Source organism: Meles meles, chromosome 5, assembly GCF_922984935.1.
Source record: "Meles meles chromosome 5, mMelMel3.1 paternal haplotype, whole genome shotgun sequence".
NCBI lineage: Eukaryota > Metazoa > Chordata > Mammalia > Carnivora > Mustelidae > Meles > Meles meles.
In genome coordinates this window covers 145,681,968-145,688,040 of record NC_060070.1, presented here as the reverse complement: position 1 = coordinate 145,688,040, position 6,073 = coordinate 145,681,968, and the positions used below count along the sequence as shown (strand labels likewise).

Sequence of the window (6,073 nt, the reverse complement as noted above, 5' to 3'; positions counted from 1 at the left end):
GTTAGAGAGAGAGTTATATAGAGCATGGGAAGGGACAGGGGAGAGGGAGAGAGAATCCCAAGCTGACTCCCTGTTGGGTGTGCAGCCTGATGTGGGCCTCGATCTCATGACCTTGAGCTCATAACCTGAACTGAAATCAAGAGTCAGCTGCTCAACCGACTGAGCCGCCCAAGCACCCCTATGCCGAGTAATCTAAATGAATGATGTACTTTAATGATATCGGAGTATTTATGATCCCCATTATACAGATGGAAAAACTGATGCTTAGAAGCTAGGATTCAAACCCAGGCATCCTTCTCTGGAGCTCCCACCCTTAAATCTGCCCTTGGCATTGACATTTCTCAATTCTCACACCAGCACCCTTCCCGCTCCAGGAGCAACCATTATCTTTTCTCTGTGGCAGTGGCTCTTCATGTGGTCCCAGACCCGTGGCTGCAGCATCATCTGGGAACTTGTCAGAAATCTAGACTCTTGGGTTCCACCCAGCCCTGCTGAATCAGACACTTGGTGGGGGTAGGGGGAGTCCAAAAATCTGTGCCTTCACGATTCCCTGGTGATCCTTCTTGTCTGAGAACGACAGCTTTTGGATAAATACTGTGCTTCGTATACTGCTCACCCTGTTGCTTAGTAGATGTTTATATAATAAGGTATTTATGTAACAAGGGTGATAAAAGTCTACATCTCCCCATCAATATTCAATGATTTCTGTGTTAGGAAAGGAAATGCCACTTCAAGCAAGGAGCCTGAACCTGAAATCTGCGGGCATGCATCTTGCAATTTGTAGAACCTTAATTAGTTTCATTATTTCACTTGTTTTTACATATATATTTATATTTTCACTGAACACAATTATAAGTAACAATTTAAATTTTCTCTGCACAGTGATTGGAATTTTTTTTTTAAAGATTTTATTTATTTATTTGTCAGAGAGAGAGAGAGAGAGATAAGTGATTGGAATTTTTAACAGAAATTGCATCTTCCTCAAGTCCTTCCAGAAATTCTGTATTCTGCTTGGAATACTTAACAGGGCTTTAAGTCATTTAAAGACAGCAAAAAAATGTTTTTTATTAAAATTCAGACTGTAAGTCATCATGAATATGATATACACAGTATGTAATAATTAGGGAAGAAACCCCAACTTTGTTTTTTATATAAAATTAACATATAGCCTAGCAAGAAGAACAAATAACTTTAGCCAATATTCATATGCTTAGTTTACATGAAAATATCGAGAACAAAGGGTAAGCTATGCAACTTCTTCAGAGAAGCCTAATATCTTCAGATTATTTAAAGTTCTTGCAGTGATTTTTCTGGAATGTGGTAATGTGTGAATCTGAACTCAAGACTGTCATGAGACTTGTATGTATTGTTTGTTATTCGGGTACTTTTAATATCAATTAGCAATAATCGCGCCTCGGATAAACCTCATTGGCTACGATACTGCCACTGCGCAAAGCTCGGGTACTTTTAATATCAAATCAATTACCATTTATTTACTTAAAATGTGTAGCTGAGGGAAAAGTCTATCCTATCTTTCATAATAATTTTAGAAAGACAGATATTTAACATTCCTACCACAGGCAATTTTATGCCTGTCAAAAGACTACATTAAAGGACCTCAGATCCATTGGGATATGTTGAACATTTAAAATTTTCTACTTTTGGGCTCTAGAGAATAGGAGGTTAATGACTCCATTTTCCACAAAAGGAAAAATGTAAAGAAAAAGAGAAAGGTAGTGGTGGTTGGAATGTCACCTTCTCTCTAAGTTCTATGGGTAATGAGATTTTCTTGCTTTAGGGTGAGGAGGGCTACTTTTTTTGAACAATCTAAGATATTAGCTCAGTGGTATTTCTGTAGAAACTGTGGAACGGCTAAACAAATCCTTAGTAGATCATCATTATGCATAGAATAACTTACGCTGTACTTTTAAAGAATAAGTTCAGTTCAAACATCGTCCTTCTTATATAAAAGCAGTAATTACTGATGTAATGAGAAATTGATCTGGAATAATAAATACATTTTTTCTTTTCTTAAAAAAAAACCCAGTTGTGATTGTTTATCAGAGAGTATACTTGAATTGTTTTCTGAACAGCAGTGTAGGATATGGACACACAGAGAATGAAGTGTGATAAATTAATGTTGACTTCAGGTAAATTTCAGAGAATCTTAGAGTTGTAAGGGATGTTAGTTACCATCTAACTCAATCTCCCATCTAACTCCAGATGTCCTCCATATAGTCTCTGATGGAATGTTATCCTGTGTTCTCTGAATATCTTCCCCCAGGGATAAAAGAACAAACCCTTCTCTTCTTGGATACGTCCGTTCTACCTTCTTCTCAATTTCACTCATTGGCAAAAGTTCTGACTCCCAGAGCCCCACACTGACAGGTCTCATCGCCACCATCTGGATTACTTCTCGTTTGTGAAGGTCTCTCTTTAACTGACGTTTCTGGAATGAACACAGTTAACTCAGCTGCTATCTGAGAGCAGAGCAGCATGTGGGCAGGACGGGCCATGCTCTCTTTTCTATGACATTCTTTTATTTTATCATAAGGCTTATTGAGGTCTAACTTGCATGCAGTAAAATTCACCCCTTATGATATATATACCATCCTCTGAATTTTGGTGAGTGCATACAGCTGGGCAACCACTAGTACAATCAAGGTACAGACCAGCTCTTTCACCACCTTGTGCCCTTTGTAGCCAGACCTACACTTCATCCTCAGCTCCTGGAAACCACTAATCCATTGTCTGTTTCTAAGGTTTTGCCTTTTCTTCTTCAATAACATCTTGATTACGGAAGTTCAATATTACGTTAGGTGCGAGGGTTTTCATCAGTATGACACGAGGTGCATGATAACCTAGAGAGAATTTTAAAAAGGATGAGAAAAAAATAAGTGCAAGAGAATTGGAAAAGGATAGAAAGGATCTAGAGAGAGGAAGAAGAAAGACCAAAGGAAGGGTGTGTGATGGTGAAAGAAGGTGCTTTGGAGGGTGGTGTCACCATGTCCAAAGCCACAGTACTCACAAATAGTGAGGATGTGTCCTCTACCCCAGTGGCAACCACTGTCTATGGTGCTGAATATCCATCCTTTGCATGTCAGCCCATATCTCATATATCCTAACTTCAGATTCTGGTGACTTCTTTCTGCTTCTCCCAGAGATTCAGATCTGGGTAAAGACCAAGGTTTTGGGGAAGAGAATCTAATATGAATTTGGGAGACTGACTTTTACAGAGATACTTTGAGAAAATAGGAAAGATGTTTATTTTTTTTTTAAGATTTTATTTATTTATTCTACAGAGAGAGATCACAAGCAGACAGAGAGGCAGGCAGAGAGAGAGAGAGGGAAGCAAGCTTGCCGCTGAGCAGAGAGCCCGATGCGGGACTCGATCCCAGGACCCTGAGACCATGACCTGAGCCGAAGGCAGCGGCTTAACCCACTGAGCCACTCAGGCGCCTGGAAAGATGTTTATTTTGAAATAATTTTCAAATCATTGCATTTGCCTTGAAGGTTGGTATGTCTTGTTTTTGTTTTGTTTTGTTTTCCCTAGCCAGTTAGAAGATAGATTACCTCTTCCACACCTCCTGACCCATTTATTGTTGTGATTAATGATTGGCCCCTCAGATTAGTTTAGCCAGGACTTTCCCCTTGGGTTTACTACTCTTTGGAAGGTCCCCGTGGTTAAGTGTCTTGAGATTTGAGCTCTAATCTCAGCTATGCCCCAACTAGCTGGCTAACTGGCCCAGTGCCTCTCAGGGCTTGGGGATAGGGTTGTTGAGCTTAGCAAATTAAAATATAGGCTGTTCAGTTAAATTTGAATTTCCAATAAACAACAAAGACTCTTTTAGTTATAAGTGTGTACCATGCTGAGATAAGCTGTTAAAATACCCTGAAATATGCAAATGCTGTGAAATGTCAAGTGGCTGCATTGTTTAAGAAGATATTCTTGACTTGTGGTTGACCCCTAGTGATTTAGGAGAACAAACAGTATGTAACCCTTGTCAAGGAGGTTACTTTTGGATACTAAGTATCTAAGGTAGCTTCAAGCTAGTGACATCATCGGTTTGTAATGGTGCTTGTAGTTCAAGGATGGGAGGCAGGGAAGGTGTGTGCCCAAGACAGTCTCTAGGTGGATAGACGGTGAAGATACTGTTAGAGCTATTAGTATCCAAGGTGATAGCACCGTTCCTAGTTCAGGTGAATTATATTTCCAGTGACTTTTTTAAAAGTCTTTTCTTTTACTACCTTTTTTTCTGTTCGCTTATCAGCTCGTTTTGGTTTCCCATTTGTGTTTTAAGTCTTTGCTGTTTATTTTAATTTAGGATGTCAGCCCATGAAAAATAGATTTTTTTGTTCTGTGCCCCAGACACAGCATTGCTGATTTTTTACTTATTTATCCATCTTTATCCTGCCTGAGGGAAAACAAGTATTTAAAATGCATTGTTGTCTTCATCTGTGAGTAGATAAATTCAGTACTTATTTGTGATGGTGCCATAGTCTACTTCCTTACTCCTTATTTGGGTGCTACCCGTTACTGGGCTACAGTCTTGGTAGAACGTCTATACTCTGGGTATCTCTGTAGTCTCTCCGGGTATTTAATCATGGTAAGATGGGTAAGAAGTAGAATGAACAATGCAAATGGACATTAGATCATGATGGTTAATTCTTACCAAAAAGTAAGTTTAGCTCCAACTTTCAGCTTTTTAGAAAATGACTGTATTAAAAATTTTTTAAGTTCATCTGTCCATCAAAAATCCAGTGAGTACCGATCAGAATAGCAGATTAATGTTAAACATGATTTCTGAGTGGCAGGAAATTTTGTTCTAGATGGAGCTGATGTCTCATACATACATGACTGACAGGTTCATAATGGCACATTACATTTACTCTCCCACTCCTCTTGCGTGTAGATTTTATAAAAAAAAAATCAGTTACAATAAAGGTAGTCACATTTCCGAGAACTTACTGTTAACTCATCAGGTAATGGTAAGTTCTTTCTGTCAGTACTCAAGCAATATATTTTATATTGATTTTCTCTTGATGATATCTCTGGCTCCCTACATTGTTAGCTATTTTCTAAAAGAGGTAAGTTACAAAAATGAGATTATGGCTTTCTGAGCATGGGTAAATCAGTACTTTAGTGAATAGAACCTACTAATAAGAATTGGCCTTCTATATGTCATCTGGCACTTATGGCCCACAGAGCTAGACAGCACAGGTCTTGGGAAGGTCATGGCAAGAGGACTATCCCTCAAGAGAAAGCTCAATGTCAAGATAATGGAGATCTGCCCTCCTCCTGCAGTTGGGTGTGAGAGAGACAAGGTGAGTGCATTGTGATTAGCACAGGATAGTGGACAGAGTCTGGAGCTCAGACACCATTTTTCTTTCTTTCTTTTTCCTTTCCTTTCCTTTCCTCTTTTCCTTTTCCTTTTCTTTTCTTTGTAATTATAACCCCTAACCATCAATATAACTTCAGGTCCTCAGTTTTATTTTCCTTATACAAAAGGGAGAAGTTTTGAGCTGAGGGGGTTTTAAGGACCCCCAACTCAATCATCTCATCATATCCTGAAAAGTCTAGTATTGAGATGGGTTAATTGAGCTTCTCAGGGCACCAATAATACTGGTAGAGCTAGGGGAAGGACTTGGTTCTTAGATTTTTATTTAATGCTCTTGTAAATGTCATCGAAGGGCATGAGCTCAGAGGCTAGGTTTGGGTCTCAGTAGGATGATATCTGAGCCAGATGAACTTTTCAAGTAACAATGTCCTTGAACTCAGCTTCCTCATCAGTAAAGTGGGGGTAATAACACCTGCCCTATTTACCTCTCAAGGTTTTTATGGGTATTTAGTGAGATAATAAAACATTAAGTTCCAAAAAAAAAAAAAAAAAGATACTGCATTATTTATCTATTTATTGCCATGTAATAATCTTAGCAGCTTTAAGAACAAATATTTATTATTTAATAGATTGTATGGATCAGGAATCCAGGCCTAACAGAACAGGATGCCTCTGGCTCGAGGTCCGTAGTAAGATTATGTCAATCTCTCAAGCAGACCCTTGGTCTCATCTGA

General features: G+C 38.8%; 1 pseudogene; it reads right to left on the bottom strand.

Moving 5' to 3' along the window:
* Nucleotides 1–1,244: 1,244 nt before the first annotated feature.
* LOC123942814 lies at nucleotides 1,245–1,458 on the bottom strand (annotated as a pseudogene).
* Between the last annotated feature and the right edge of the window lie 4,615 nt (nucleotides 1,459–6,073).